This window comes from Bacillus rossius (genome assembly GCF_032445375.1).
Source record: "Bacillus rossius redtenbacheri isolate Brsri chromosome 9 unlocalized genomic scaffold, Brsri_v3 Brsri_v3_scf9_1, whole genome shotgun sequence".
NCBI classification, from domain to species: Eukaryota; Metazoa; Arthropoda; class Insecta; order Phasmatodea; family Bacillidae; genus Bacillus; species Bacillus rossius.
In genome coordinates this window covers 20556921-20574402 of record NW_026962012.1, presented here as the reverse complement: position 1 = coordinate 20574402, position 17482 = coordinate 20556921, and the positions used below count along the sequence as shown (strand labels likewise).

General features: G+C 47.3%; 1 protein-coding gene across 2 annotated transcripts in view; it reads right to left on the bottom strand.

The window, feature by feature from the left end:
- Positions 1 to 17482, bottom strand: part of LOC134542617 (GMP synthase [glutamine-hydrolyzing]) — a 417842-nt gene that overhangs the window by 114446 nt on the left and 285914 nt on the right. Inside the window, exon 1 of one of the 2 annotated variants that reach the window (XM_063387017.1) lies at positions 12895 to 13192. The exons of the other annotated variant lie outside the window; for it this stretch is intronic. The gene's annotated coding sequence lies outside the window, so the exon portion shown is untranslated. Of the gene's footprint in view, positions 1 to 12894; positions 13193 to 17482 lie in introns of those variants that run through there. 2 annotated transcript variants of the gene reach the window in all.

Below are 17482 nucleotides of genomic sequence, written 5' to 3'. Positions count from 1 at the left end.
TCAGCGTGGAGATGGCTCTACCCGCTTCCCGAAACCCTGCCCGACACTTCCGATCTCCCTCCCTGTCAGCGTGCAGATGGCTTTACCCACTCCCCGACACACTGCCTGACACTTACGATCCCCCTCCCTGTCAGCGTGGAGATGGCTCTACCCGCTCCACGACACACTGCCCGACACACATCCGATCCCTCTCCCTGTCAGCATGGAGATGGCTCTACCCGCTCCCCGACACACTGCCAGACACTTCTGATCTCCCTCCCTGTCAGCGTGGAGATGGCTCTACCCGCTTCCCAACACACTTCCTGAACCTTACGATCCCCCTCCCTGTCAGCGTGGAGATGGCTCTACCCGCTCCCCGACACACTGCCAGACACTTCTGATCTCCCTCCCTGTCAGCGTGGAGATGGCTCTACCCGCTTCCCAACACACTTCCTGAACCTTACGATCCCCCTCCCTGTCAGCGTGCAGATGGCTCTACCCGCTCCCCGACACACTGCCTGACACTTACGATCCCCCTCCCTGTCAGCGTGGAGATGGCTCTACCCGCTCCCCGACACCCTGCCCGACACTTACGATCCCCCTCCCTGTCAGCGTGGAGATGGCTCTACCCGCTCCCCGACACACTGCCTGACACTTACGATCCCCCTCCCTGTCAGCGTGCAGATGGCTCTACCCGCTCCCCGACACACTGCCTGACACTTACGATCCCCCTCCCTGTCAGCGTGCAGATGGCTCTACCCACTCCCCGACACACTGCCTGACACTTACGATCCCCCTCCCTGTCAGCGTGGAGATGGCTCTACCCGCTCCCCCCTCCCTGTCAGCGTGGAAATGGCTCTACCCGCTCCCCGACACCCTGCCCGATACTTACGATCCCCCTCCCTGTCAGCGTGGAGATGGCTCTACCCGCTCCCCGACACACTGCCTGACACTTACGATCCCCCTCCTTGTCAGTGTGCAGATGGCTCTACCCACTCCCCGACACACTGCCTGACACTTACGATCCCCCTCCCTGTCAGCGTGCAGATGGCTCTACCCGCTCCCCGACACCCTGCCCGACACTTACGATCCCCCTCCCTGTCAGCGTGGAGATGGCTCTACCCGCTTCCCGACACCCTGCCCGACACTTCCGATCTCCCTCCCTGTCAGCGTGCAGATGGCTCTACCCGCTCCCCGACACACTGCCTGACACTTACGATCCCCCTCCCTGTCAGTGTGGAGATGGCTCTACCCGCTCCCCAACACACTGCCCGACATTTCCGATCTCCCTCCCTGTCAGCGTGGAGATGGCTCTACCCGCTCCACGACACACTGCCCGACACACATCCGATCCCTCTCCCTGTCAGTATGGAGATGGCTCTACCTGCTCCCCGACACACTGCCAGATACTTCTGATCTCCCTCCCTGTCAGCGTGGAGATGGCTCTACCCGCTCCACGACACACTGCCCGACACACATCCGATCCCCCTCCCTGTCTGCGTGGAGATGGCTCTACCCGCTCCCCGACACACTGCCCGTCACTTCCGATCCCCCTCCCTGTCAGCGTGGAGATGGCTCTACCCGCTCCCCGACACACTGCCCGACACTTCCGATCTCCCTCCCTGTCAGCGTGGAGATGGCTCTACCCGCTCCCCGACACACTTCCTGAACCTTACGATCCCCCTCCCTGTCAGCGTGGAGATGGCTCTACCCGCTCCCCGACACACTGCCTGACACTTACGATCCCCCTCCCTGTCAGCGTGGAGATGTCTCTACCCGCTCCCCGACACACTGCCTGACACTTACGATCCCCCTCCCTGTCAGTGTGGAGATGGCTCTACCCGCTCCCCGACACACTGCCTGACACTTACGATCCCCCTCCCTGTCTGCGTGGAGATGGCTCTACCCGCTCCCCGACACACTGCCTGACACGATCCCCCTCCCTGTCAGCGTGGAGATGGATCTACCCGCTCCCCGACACTGCCTGACACTTACGATCCCCCTCCCTGTCAGTGTGGAGATGGCTCTACCCGCTCCTTGACACACTTCCTGAACCTTACGATCCCCCTCCCTGTCAGCGTGGAGATGGCTCTACCCGCTCCCCGACATACTGCCTGACACTTACGATCCCCCTCCCTGTCAGTGTGGAGATGGCTCTACCCGCTCCCCGACACACTGCCCGACACTTCCGATCCCCCTCCCTGTCAGCGTGGAGATGGCTCTACCCGCTCCCCGACACACTGCCTGACACTTACGATCCCCCTCCCTGTCAGCGTGGAGATGGCTCTACCCGCTCCACGACACACTGCCCGACACTTCCGATCCCCCTCCCTGTCAGTGTGGAGATGGATCTACCCGCTCCCCGACACACTGCCTGACACTTACGATCCCCCTCCCTGTCAGTGTGGAGATGGCTCTACCCGCTCCCCGACACACTGCCTGACACTAACGATCCCCCTCCCTGTCAGCGTGGAGATGGCTCTACCCGCTCCACGAAACACTGCCCGACACACTGCCCGACACACATCCGATCCCTCTCCCTGTCAGCATGGAGATGGCTCTACCCGCTCCCCGACACACTGCTAGACACTTCCGATCTCCCTCCCTGTCAGCGTGGAGATGGCTCTACCCGCTCCACGACACACTGCCCGACGCTTACGATCTCCCTCCCTGTCAGCGTGGAGATGGCTCTACCCGCTCCCCGACACACTGCTAGACACTTCTGATCTCCCTGCCTGTCAGCGTGGAGATGGCTCTACCCGCTCCACGACACACTGCCCGACACTTCCGATCTCCCTCCCTGTCAGCGTGGAGATGGCTCTATCCCGCTCCACGACACACTGCTAGACACTTCCGATCTCCCTCCCTGTCAGCGTGGAGATGGCTCTACCCGCTCCACGACACACTGCTAGACACTTCTGATCTCCCTCCCTGTCAGCGTGGAGATGGCCTTACCCGCTCCACGACACACTGCCTGACACTTCCGATCTCCCTCCCTGTCAGCGTGGAGATAGCTCTACCCGCTCCACAACACACTGCCCGACACACATCCGATCCCCCTCCCTGTCAGCGTGGAGATGGCTCTACCCGCTCCACGACACACTGCCCGACACACATCCGATCCCCCTCCCTGTCAGCATGGAGATGGCTCTACCCGCTCCACGACACACTGCCTGACACTTCCGATCTCCCTCCCTGTCAGAGTGGAGATGGCTCTACCCACTCCACGACACACTGCCCGACACACATCCGATCCCTCTCCCTGTCAGCATGGAGATGGCTCTACCCGCTCCACGACACACTGCCTGACACTTCCGATCTCCCTCCCTGTCAGCGTGGAGATGGCTCTACCCGCTCCACGACACACTGCCAGACACTTCTGATCTCCCTCCGTCAGCGTGGAGATGGCTCTACCCGCTCCACGACACACTGCCCGACACACATCCGATCCCTCTCCCTGTCAGCGTGGAGATGGCTCTACCCGCTCCACGACACACTGCCAGACACTTCTGATCTCCCTCCGTCAGCGTGGAGATGGCTCTACACGCTCCACGACACACTGCCCGACACTTCCGATCTCCCTCCCTGTCAGCATAGAGATGGCTCTACCCGCTCCACGACACACTGCCAGACACTTCCGATCTCCCTCTCTGTCAGCGTGGAGATGGCTCTACCCGCTCCACGACACCCTGCCCGACACTTACGATCCCCCTCCCTGTCAGCGTGGAGATGGCTCTACCCGCTCCCCGACACACTGCCTGACACTTACGATCCCCCTCCCTGTCAGCGTGCAGATGGCTCTACCCGCTCCTTGACACACTGCCTGACACTTACGATCCCCCTCCCTGTCAGCGTGCAGATGGCTCTACCCACTCCCCGACACACTGCCTGACACTTACCGATCCCCCTCCCTGTCAGCGTGGAGATGGCTCTACCCGCTCCCCGACACCCTGCCCGACACTTACGATCCCCCTCCCTGTCAGCGTGGAGATGGCTCTACCCGCTTCCCGACACCCTGCCCGACACTTCCGATCTCCCTCCCTGTCAGCGTGCAGATGGCTTTACCCGCTCCCCGACACACTGCCTGACACTTACGATCCCCCTCCCTGTCAGCGTGGAGATGGCTCTACCCGCTCCACGACACACTGCCCGACACACATCCGATCCCTCTCCCTGTCAGCATGGAGATGGCTCTACCCGCTCCCCGACACACTGCCAGACACTTCTGATCTCCCTCCCTGTCAGCGTGGAGATGGCTCTACCCGCTTCCCAACACACTTCCTGAACCTTACGATCCCCCTCCCTGTCAGCGTGGAGATGGCTCTACCCGCTCCCCGACACACTGCCAGACACTTCTGATCTCCCTCCCTGTCAGCGTGGAGATGGCTCTACCCGCTTCCCAACACACTTCCTGAACCTTACGATCCCCCTCCCTGTCAGCGTGCAGATGGCTCTACCCGCTCCCCGACACACTGCCTGACACTTACGATCCCCCTCCCTGTCAGCGTGGAGATGGCTCTACCCGCTCCCCGACACACTGCCTGACACTTACGATCCCCCTCCCTGTCATTGTGCAGATGGCTCTACCCGCTCCCCGACACACTGCCTGACACTTACGATCCCCCTCCCTGTCAGCGTGCAGATGGCTCTACCCACTCCCCGACACACTGCCTGACACTTACGATCCCCCTCCCTGTCAGCGTGGAGATGGCTCTACCCGCTCCCCCCTCCCTGTCAGCGTGGAAATGGCTCTACCTGCTCCCCGACACCCTGCCCGATACTTACGATCCCCCTCCCTGTCAGCGTGGAGATGGCTCTACCCGCTCCCCGACACACTGCCTGACACTTACGATCCCCCTCCTTGTCAGCGTGCAGATGGCTCTACCCACTCCCCGACACACTGCCTGACACTTACGATCCCCCTCCCTGTCAGCGTGCAGATGGCTCTACCCGCTCCCCGACACACTGCCCGACACTTCCGATCTCCCTCCCTGTCAGCGTGGAGATGGCTCTACCCGCTCCACGACACACTGCCCGACACACATCCGATCCCTCTCCCTGTCAGTATGGAGATGGCTCTACCTGCTCCCCGACACACTGCCAGATACTTCTGATCTCCCTCCCTGTCAGCGTGGAGATGGCTCTACCCGCTCCACGACACACTGCCCGACACACATCCGATCCCCCTCCCTGTCTGCGTGGAGATGGCTCTACCCACTCCCCGACACACTGCCCGACACTTCCGATCTCCCTCCCTGTCAGCGTGGAGATGGCTCTACCCGCTCCCCGACACACTGCCCGTCACATCCGATCCCCCTCCCTGTCAGCGTGGAGATGGCTCTACCCGCTCCCCGACACACTGCCCGACACTTCCGATCTCCCTCCCTGTCAGCGTGGAGATGGCTCTACCCGCTCCCCGACACACTTCCTGAACCTTACGATCCCCCTCCCTGTCAGCGTGGAGATGGCTCTACCCGCTCCCCGACACACTGCCTGACACTTACGATCCCCCTCCCTGTCAGCGTGGAGATGTCTCTACCCGCTCCCCGACACACTGCCTGACACTTACGATCCCCCTCCCTGTCAGTGTGGAGATGGCTCTACCCGCTCCCCGACACACTGCCTGACACTTACGATCCCCCTCCCTGTCTGCGTGGAGATGGCTCTACCCGCTCCCCGACACACTGCCTGACACGATCCCCCTCCCTGTCAGCGTGGAGATGGATCTACCCGCTCCCCGACACTGCCTGACACTTACGATCCCCCTCCCTGTCAGTGTGGAGATGGCTCTACCCGCTCCTTGACACACTTCCTGAACTTTACGATCCCCCTCCCTGTCAGCGTGGAGATGGCTCTACCCGCTCCCCGACATACTGCCTGACACTTACGATCCCCCTCCCTGTCAGTGTGGAGATGGCTCTACCCGCTCCCCGACACACTGCCCGACACTTCCGATCCCCCTCCCTGTCAGCGTGGAGATGGCTCTACCCGCTCCCCGACACACTGCCTGACACTTACGATCCCCCTCCCTGTCAGCGTGGAGATGGCTCATCCCGCTCCACGACACACTGCCCGACACTTCCGATCCCCCTCCCTGTCAGTGTGGAGATGGATCTACCCGCTCCCCGACACACTGCCTGACACTTACGATCCCCCTCCCTGTCAGTGTGGAGATGGCTCTACCCGCTCCCCGACACACTGCCTGACACTTACGATCCCCCTCCCTGTCAGTGTGGAGATGGCTCTACCCGCACCCCGACACCCTGCCCGACACTTCCGATCTCCCTCCCTGTCAGCGTGGAGATGGCTCTACCCGCTCCCCGACACACTGCCCGACACTTCCGATCTCCCTCCCTGTCAGCGTGGAGATGGCTCTACCCGCTCCCCGAAACACTGCCCGACACTTCCGATCTCCCTCCCTGTCAGCGTGGAGATGGCTCTACCCGCTCCCCGACACACTGCCCGACACTTCCGATCTCCCTCCCTGTCAGCGTGGATATGGCTCTACCCGCTCCCCGACACACTGCCCGACACTTCCGATCTCCCTCCCTGTCAGCGTGGAGATGGCTCTACCCGCTCCCCGACACACTGCCCGACACTTCCGATCTCCCTCCCTGTCAGCGTGGAGATGGCTCTACCCGCTCCCCGACACACTGCCCGACACTTCCGATCTCCCTCCCTGTCAGCGTGGAGATGGCTCTACCCGCTCCCCGACACACTGCCCGACACTTCCGATCTCCCTCCCTGTCAGCGTGGAGATGGCTCTACCTGCTCCAGGACACACTGCCCGACACTTCCGATCTCCCTCCCTGTCAGCGTGGAGATGGCTCTACCCGCTCCCCGACACACTGCCCGACACTTCCGATCTCCCTCCCTGTCAGCGTGGAGATGGCTCTACCCGCTCCCCGACACACTGCCCGACACTTCCGATCTCCCTCCCTGTCAGCGTGGAGATGGCTCTACCCGCTCCCCGACACACTGCCCGACACTTCCGATCTCCCTCCCTGTCAGCGTGGAGATGGCTCTACCCGCTCCACGACACACTGCCTGACACTTCCGATCCCCCTCCCTGTCAGTGTGGAGATGGCTCTACCCACTCCCCGATACACTGCCTGACACTTCCGATTTCTCTCCCTGTCAGCATGGAGATGGATCTTCCCGTCCCGACAAATAACATGTGCTTCAACATGCAGTGCAGGGATAACTTCCTGCCAGCAATACATCTTTAACATATGAGAGCATTGTGGCCGTAATTTTCACAGGCCTACTAGATTTATTACATCAACTGTTTACTATGAACAAATTAATATTTTATATTATTATACGCATGTGTGCATGTGTACACACACAAATTATTAACTCATTTGATTTTCAAATGCTGTGCTTAGTTTCAATGAAATAATTAAAATTTAACAAATAGATTGTGGACTTTGCATCAGACTTTAAAAAAACTTATTTGCAAAATATCCAAACATAAATAAATTAAAAACTTATTTTAAATTTGAAATAACTGATAAAGTAGTTTAATTATTAGATGTTATATTTTGCATCCAACTTTTATTTTTTGTTATTATTAGAAATTATGATAATTAAAGGCATGAAAAGTTCCACAAAAGACACAGGCTATCTTCGATAAAGTACTTAAAATGAATTTATACAGAAGAAAAATTTTCCTGTGTACTTAACTGAGCTAAGTCATTCTTGTCTCTCCATCATATAAATAATAACATAAACTCATATTGTCAGTATGATAGACCTGAATTTTGTTTATGTTTTAAAATGTAAAAATTATAAACAACATTTAATAAAAAAGGGTGCTGGGTCATTCCAAGTCAAGTGATCCAAACAAAGTTGCTTGACCATTTTAAAATCAAATTATTTTTTGGCTGTTGATTCCTGCATGATTAGAGAGTCCAAAAAGACTCATTTAAAATTGTTATCGTTTTCTAAATTCCGATGGTAGTCATTTTTGTTTTACAAAATTGCTGATTTTTGTGTTTGTAAGGGTTTGCATTAACTTTCATTACTCAAAACAGGTGAACTCAATGTTGAAGAAACAAAAACCCATTTTTTTCAGGAATATTAAACCTTCATTATGTCTGGTACACATTTAAGGAAAATTGTATCCCCAAATACCAAAAGTTAACCTAAAGTTAAGACTTCAAAAATGACCACAATTAAATTTTCAAAGACATATCATTCCCAAAACAAATCCATTCTCCATATTACTTTTTTGGGGATGTGTAGCTACCTCAATGCACTATAATGTTACAAAAAATGTCAACCCAGAGATTTGTTTCTTTTAAGAGTTATAGGCTTTCAAAATCTAAAGATTTAAAAAAAAAGTTTAACACACATCTTTGTTGGAACAAAGTTTAAAAATCTAAAATTTGTACAGAAAACCCTCTGTTGTGTATTATACTGTGGTAAAGATTTCAAGCAAAGTTCGAGGACCTTAAAAATCATATAAAAACAATTTGTATTTTTTTTTTCGATAATGACAGAGCATTAAATTTGACTATGCATTATTCTTATCATTAATAATTTAAAATATGATCTCAACTAATATTAACTATTACATTTAAACAATTTTTTTTTACATGAAGTATGTTGTTTACTGAACTTGAATAATTCAAATATAATTTGTGGCCACTTCAGGTTCCACTACGCTGCAGATACTATATTGTCCACAGGCGTAGTACAAACCTACAGAGGTTACGACCAGGGGAAGAAGAATGGATTTCTTCCGTGAGAAGGTGGTGACCGTAGTTGACAGCTGCTGGTACCTTGAGTTACATGTTGCGTAAAATAACAAAATGTTGCAGATGATACACATCTCTGGTAACTATTACCCTACATTAAACCACATTTCATTGTAAAACACTATTTTTATTATAATTGTTTTTTCCTGAAGCTATACAATAAACACAATCCATGGGGAATAATTTCTGATTCTCTATCCAGCATGGTGTAAAAATAACAACAAAAATAAACATTTTTCCTTGCATGAAAATATGTCAACTTATTTATATATGATTTCAATATATGAAAACATAGCAAAATTTGATGTGCATAGGGAGTAACGTCATCACTAGGAATAGAATGTATGTTGCAGAGGTTTGAAAAGATAAGATTTCTTGTGTCAATAATGCAAGAGCCACAAGAATGAGGATTAATTTTCCTGTTATCATGAAACTATATGATAGTTACAGTGTATTCATGTTTTAATTATTTATTCCAAATTATTCCTTACATTACAGATTTATATCTCTTTGACTATTTGGTCTTTTTTAACTTCTTGGCAACATCTGGTACCTTATCTTTTTTATATTATTCTTAATAACATATAGAAAGTGAGATTTGTGTTGATTTTAAATTATATCAATTTTTATTTAAAAGGTTGTTAAAACTCTAATGTAAAATAGTAACACTGAGTATTAATTTGTTACAGGAGAGTTCTATTTAGTGTCTCTTGACTATGCTTAATAACATACCGAAAGTTTACCGCTGTAGACCTTGTGCGTTATCACCAAAAATTTGCATTTAAGTCCTAGGTGACAGCAACTTGCATCAGTCCATTAAAATGCTACCCATTTATACAGTTTTTAATTTTGACTGTCCGTAAACTTACCAAAATACTCTAGAAACTGTAATACACCCATTAATGTTAGAAAAAAATTTTAAAATTAGTGTAAATCATGTTTTTAAGTAATTTTACAAACATGCAAAACTTGTAACAAGTATTCTGATTAGTAGACCGTCGCCTGCTGCTGAGGAAAATTTCATCAAACAAAAGTTTGGAACATTCAGTCTGTAGTCAGGTTGCAACTGCGATGCGACAGATGTGCAGGAATCACATACGATGAACGAACATTTTATAACACCAAAAGTAAACTGTATAATTTTATGCAATTTTTTATGAAGAGACTTTTTGTTGTTTGATGTTTCATTATTTAAGATAATTGTATTGAAACTCTCAAGATTTTGAATGGTAATAGTTGTTGCCATTACTATAGATGATTTGGATTAAAATTTTCTTTTGAACATCAACAATTATTTTGCATGACTATTTAAAAATGTGTCATAGCTCGAAAAGGAAGAATTATGACAATAACTGTTGACGTCAGTGATAGTGTACTGACTACTGCTTTTGACTACAATTCCTTCATTGTCAACTTGAATTCTACAAAAGACTATCCCGTCAGCAATTATCAAGTCTTCGAGAGTTCACTGAGACCAAGTATCCTACACACTACGAGTGCCGATACTTGCATGACGCAGACACCAGCAGAAGAATCTGGCGAACTATCAACACAATCGGCTACTTTGATTCCGAAGGACAACTGATTTGGCGTCAAATTTACCAATGGTATGTACGATGTCCTCCAAAAACTGAATGTACTTGATGTTATGAATATTTTTGTAAATAAGTATCACAAGTGCAATTGGTTGATATAAGTATTAGATTCAATTTTAAATTATCAATATTTCTTTCAAATAACATTCAATTTTCCTTGTGTTCAAGTTTAGCACATAACCAGAGGTTAATGGGATTAACTTTGTTTCTTTACTCTTGCTTGGTTGGCAATTTATTTCTTCAAATATCTTGTTTTTATTTTGATCATAAGAAAAACTAAAATATTTTATTATTATTAGACTTTTGGATTTTGCGACTTAGTTGGAAACTATCATATCACGATAGTAATTACTTTGATTTTCTAGCCAACTTAGTAACTGCAATGATGTTAGAATATTTCAGGCTGTTTCATTGAACTGTTAATTGACTTGTAGTTATATAGCCTAAGTTTATTTTTATGTTATGTGTGGTAATTTTAATGATCAGATAGTTCAATGTCACTTACCTATCAATGGTTGCATTAGGTAATATAGAGAATTTCAGATATATCTGTTTCGCTATTTCAAAATTGTTAATTAATTTTTATATTATTTGAAAATTTACATTTTTTTTTTAGAAATTTTGGAACATTTATTTCTAGAGAGCCATTAAGGTTCTTTTTTAAATGTTTTAAAGCTTTCGACTAAAATTAGGTGTTATAGAAAATGTTTTCCATTGATTATTTTATATGAATATTGTGTTAAAATATAGAATTTTTTCATTTATTAACAGATATGTTTCTAGAACATGGGGCAGTATTTTCAGGTAAAGGAAGAAAGGCACATGCACAATGTCGTGAGTGTGCAGCTAATCTTATCCAAACTACCATTCTCACGACGTCACACCGATGTTCACCAGAACCGTGGAAAACACTATTTCCAAAATTTTATAATTTTATTTAAGGAAGAGCTGTGACATAAGTATATTACCACTGTAAATGTTTCCTGTGCCAAGTGATGAATCACAGGAACTGTGTTGATTTTATGTTATTAATGAAAAGTGATATTATAATTTTCGATTAAGTGTAATAAATCAACAAAAATTCACTGTAAAACCTTTCTTGAAGCGTCACTGCAAATTTTAATTTTCAAAAAGTCTTGAATATACTACCTTCAGGACACCATAATTTTACAAGAGTTTTATCTAAGTGCCATTCAAATTATAGCTAGTCGAAGAGGTTTGAATTATCACAAGATTTTCCAGGAAGTCTAAGTTTTATACACAGTATAAGTAAATTTGGTAATTGTCAACTGTAGGGGTGCCACTCTAAAAAAAAAAGGATAACACCCGATGATGGTCTAATTCAGTATCAGTTTCTAGTTATATTTTTAATTATATATTATATATTTCCAAGAACTTCATATATATTTCACATGTAATTCACCATTTAACGTTCGCCTGTGTGGCAAATCAGCTGTCCACATGCTTGTGTCTATGTACATGTTTAATGGTATTTTCTGGTTTAGGAATGGTGTAAAATTATTGCAAATATTACCGGAACTGTAAATTATGAAACAAAAATTGTTTTTTGCTTTAATAGCATAGCCAACACTGTTTTCAACCAGAGGTATCCCTAATACTGTTGTCGCTTAGCTACTATTTATTTGATGCTAGCTGTAACATGATCCTGAGAATTTCAGAGATCCTTAGGAATACAGCGTAACAGAGGTGGTTTTCAAAAAGACAGGGATGTTTAGTCAGTACTTTACGGCCGGAGACAAGACTGTTTACTACCCTAATATGTTTTCCATTCCAAATGAATATTGAATAATATTAAAGGGATATTAAATCAATGTATTAAATATACCATTAATGTTCTCTTATTTTAACTCATTTTTACCACAATTTCCCTCCCCACGAGGTATCTAGTTAAGTACTTAAGAATATAGTTGGTTTGAGGTGAAAACAACCCCTTATATGTGAAGAAAAAATTAGCCACATTATTAGTTCATCACAAATACTATTTTCAAATAGATTTTTTCATTGTAAAGTCATTCAAATTTAACCAACAAATATAATTTTTCTAAACAATTATTATTAATAATGAAGTGAAAACAGAATACTCACAAAGGAATGAATAGCTCGAATCAAACGTGGATAGAATTGTTTAGGTTATACAGTGGGTCCGACGTGGAGGTGTGCAAGGTTATGTAACGCAGCTGACTTGACCGGCAACATTCCTCAGCGGGCAGAATATACAAACAGCAAGTCGGTTACATAAAATAATTATAAATTCCGAGGTTACCATCAATTTCCCTATAGCGCTAAATACACAAAACGTTCACATTGGGTACCCAAAACTAGAGATACCTAGGCAAAGACCTGTGTTTGACCTAGGACATATTTGACACGTTAAAAACTACAAAGCAATTAAAATGCATTCTGGTGTGACCAGATCAATTTCCTACAAATGTTGTTCACAATTCCCGCTATTTACAACCCCGTACACTACTCGAGTTTAAACGAACATATAAATTATCAGTACCTACAAAAAATATACTACAGAACATGTAGCTTACCTCAAAACGTCTTCAGATGAATTATTTTCAAGACCTCAAGGAATTTAGTACAACCGCTAGAATTTAAAATTTTTCTCAGACAGACGTCAAGATATTAGCGTTTTATTATCACATACAAAAACACAATAATGAAGATACATCAAGTTATTTCATTCTAATCCTAGTCATTACTCCCATTTAGTTTATACCCTTCTGAGTCCACAAATATTTTCAATTGACGGTAATAAATCAACAAATAATATCATCGACAGCTGAAATCAACAACATAAGCCATCTAAGAAAAGATGGCAGGGTCACACACCAATTATTTTTTTGTTACTTGGGGCCAACACGAAGATTCCAGCAGCCATAACTCAGGAAGAGAAATATCAGGTGTTATGACGCACTTAAAACAGAGCTAAGGACAATATTCAGGTAGGTATTCACATAATTATCTAGTGGCCGGTATGAAGACATTTATTCACAAAGAAAATTAATTTAAATGTTAAATTATTTCACGAACAATTGCACTACAATGAGTTAACATAAGGTTTAACCAAAGTTTAGTTAAAGTATCTAACTTATTTAAAGTACTGTGAAGCTATTTCACTTCTCCACACATCAACTGTGTTTCCTTAAGGGCTCGCCCTAGTAGCATTAAAGGTTAGCGAACACACTACTTTTTGGATGATGATTACACGCTATTGATCAAAACTACGAATTTGAAAATTTTCAACCCACGAGATGAAACTGCAAAAATTGTAGACATAAATTTAAAAAATTATTTTTGAGTTTCGAAATATGAAATAAAAAAATTATTAAATGGCCAACTTTGACTCATTTTTGTGCTGTTTGGGAGAATGAAAGAAAGAAAGAAAGTAAACCTATAGACAAAAAAATAATTTTATTCTGAAGAAATTGGTGTATTAAAAACATAAAGTCATCGCTTTAAATTCCGAGATTTCTTATCCGCCGTTTATGAAAATGTTGGTATTTTCCCAACCGTCTCGTGTTGCAGCTCGACGGAGCCAGCCCAGATCCAGGGCGGGCAGAGAGTGGTGTGGGAACACGGGCTGGGAGGGGAGGTGTGTGTGTGCGTGGAGAGGAAGATAATGCCACGTAAACGATACCCTTGTGACTGAAAGGAATTCTCACTTATTTCAGTGTGCCTATCCACAGAAAGGAGTTGTTTACTTACTAGACAGACAATATTCTTTAAATACTTACTATATTCGTTTGACCCCAAAACATTGTGTTTCTTTAAAATGCAAATATCTTAAAGCTTACAATAGAAAATTTCTAATGAAATAAAGTGTTCAAACAAAACATCGAAGAACTACAAATGGAAGAAAAACCAAGTGAACAGGATAAAACGAGACGTCGCTTGAAGCTCAGTGAACCACGCAAGAAAAAGAGCGCAACTGCTTTAATCGCGTATAATAAAAATAGGCAAGATTCATAAAATTACTCGTGTTTTGTTAGTAAGAAAGTAAACTTACCAAAACATATTCAATGATTTTGCATGAAAAAATGTCCATTTTAAATTTTTTTCGTAACCACTGTAGCCAAGTGGTGCAGTTTTTCTTGTTCGCTCCGATTACGAGTTTGATTCCCCCTCGGTGCAGTGGGATTTGTAACTTCTACTTCAAGACTAACCAGGTTTAGACTCGTGTGTAAGTTATGTTAATTTATTTGTAAACCATCTCCTGAAAAAAAAAATTGCCCGTATGAAACTAAGTAGAAATTGAGGTTTTTAAAATTAAATTAATTTTTTTATGCATAGAAAATTGCAGAGAATTGTCATGTCCACCATTTTGGCCTCGGCTGGTATGATAGCACAAGCCCCAAGTGCGCCACCCCTCCTACACAATCTATGGGGAGGAAAGTTAGTTCGCCACCCGCCCCTAGATGGCAGACAAAGGGGAATGTAAATTAAGGTAACTTTGTCTACCTGCCCAGCCTAATTCAGGCCAATTATGTAAATACCCAGTGTTGTGACAAGAAACCTGTTAATTATACAAGTGAATGTAACGAGTATTGTAATTCGAATATGTATGCACAGGAAGGGTACAGATGTGCCCTCCCTGATGAATATGTACATACCTTGTATATTTACTCTGGCTTAGCTAAGCCAGGCAGAAAGCTCTTCCCAGGATTTCTGGGTAAATATGAGTGACAGAAAACTTGAGCAGTAATGTATAGGCATCGACCTTTCTAGAGGACTGCTCCTACCCCTACCTCTCCCTGCGTTGGGCAGCGACCCCACCTTGTGAACCACTCTCGCTCTTTACCTCTGCCCGATCTCCCCCTGCTCTTGGGCAGCGACCCCTGTTCGAGGTCTGCTCCTGCTCCTCCTCCCTGCCTGGGACAAGTCAATTTGACGCCTAACGTGTGGCCAGTCAGCTTGGATAACCTGAGGACCACGTCCTGCCTCTAAGAGAGCCATCAGCACAGCCAGAGCCACATCCACTTCCAGGAGAGCAGAAAACACCTGGTGGCGCCCAACCCAACTGAAGGATGTCTTCTGGATCCTGTGCCGCACCTCGCTGCAGTGCACCAGATGGACCCAGCATTCCCTGTGTATGCTGCAATGCCCAGTTTCACCTACAATGCCTTGGTATCGTGGAACAAGTCAGTGAACAGGCATATATCCACATATGCCAGCCCTGCAGACAACTTCTGGTAGAAAAGAAGCCAACAGTTCCAGCTCCCCGGCGCTGCTTCGCGCCGAACTGCCCGGAGACAGCCCTAGTCATCGTCACCTGCCAGGCCTGCCATCGCGACTACCATCTCGCCTGTCTAGGCTGGGAAGATACACCACTGGACCTTGCTGGGATGTCGTTTACCTGCGCCCAGTGTAGAGTGAATCCCACTTTACCTTCAAGTACAGGATCTGCAAGTGTACCTCGGCCCTTTAGAGGGCAGGATCATGAGGACCCTGTGCAATCTGTCCACCAATGGGAGCAAGCCCTACGGGCACATGCAATCCACCCCACCGAATGGGTGGACCAGATAGGTCCATTACTACTTGGGGAAGCCTCTAGATGGTGGAATAACCATGAAGGGCTGTATGACACCTGGGAAGAGTTCACAGGGGGCTTCCTGAACCATTTTGGAAACCAATCAAGACTGGCAAAGCTTACTGCCCAATTATATGGTACCAAACAAAAGGAAGGAGAGGATGTCGAAAGTTTCTTACTACAGAAAAGGAAACTTTATAAGAGGCTACACCCAGGGAGAGACCCAAATGAATTTCTTCCTACCTTGTTGGAGCTGGTGCGGCCCAACCTACGGCCATTTCTACGGCATCCGCCTCCCGAGAATTTATCCGAACTTATGGTTCGAGCCACTGCCGTGCAGCGAGACTGTCTCGAAACTAGGGGCACTGTAACAAGTAAACCTTGTTCACCACCAACCCTGGTACAAGAATATTCTACCCCCAACAAAAGGTTGCCGAAGTGTTGGCACTGCCCTGAACAACACTTTCACCAAGACTGCCCAGTGCTCCGCTGCAAACAGTCTGAAAGGAACAGCCTCAACACAGTAGACCCCTGGAGGGAAAGAGTGGTGCCAACGAGCCCTACACCTACACCGAAGGTAGAAGACCTCAACTCCCAAGCTCGGCTCGAAGGTAGACCGACCCCGAGCCTTATGTGCGTACAGCACCACCCACAACAAGAACTGCCAAGAGTCAAGGTGCAACTGGACTCACAGCCCATTCAGGCTCTTATCGACTCAGCCGCCACCACTAATTATGTGCGCGAGAGTGTTGTGCAGATAATAGGGACCCCTATTAATTCCCAACCCCAAATGGCACAGCTTGCCACCCAGGGATCCACCATGACCTTACTGGGCAATGCTGTGGTACAATGCTGCATAGCCGATGTGGAGATGAAGATCCCATGTCTAATCGCAAAGGACCTTCGAGAAGAACTTGTGCTAGGCCAAGATTGGCTCACGCAGCAGCAGGCGATATTGGACTTTGAAGATCAAACTATACACTTCGGACGAACGTCCCGCCGGACTCTTGACTGGGGCACCAAAGGAATGGGTGAACTGAATGCCCCTAATCAAAGTGGTGGTAACCCTAATCCTGGAATCTGCACTGCACAACACAGAGACCAACCTATGGTTGTGTTGACGCAAGGGGACCAGAGACCTCAAGAAACTCCTTCCCTTCGCTCTGCCACAACCAAGCTAAGCCAAAATAACTCGGGCAGTGGTTTTCAGTGGTGCCAGAAAGGAGGAACCCCAAAGGGGAAATCGACCATGCAGTCATGGAGACAGCCGCTGAGCGGCGCCCTCTCAAAGGCAAGATGCCACGGGAAGAAAGAGCCTTTTCCAGACCAAGGAATATGGTTTCCCCAGAACCGGATTCACCTGCAGCCATGGAGACGGAAAACAGATCTGTCCAAAAACCCCGAACCCCAGGAACCTACTAGCCCCTCTGCACCAGGAGAACTACCTCCAGTACCCTACGACCATGGGAACGGCTGGGCAGACCAGCCCGCTACCGTCTATCCTCCACATAGTGTAGTGGCCAGTGTAGAGGAGCCAGCCCTGGGACTGAAGCCCAGCGTGCTGACTCCTGGCATGTGCAACGATCCCA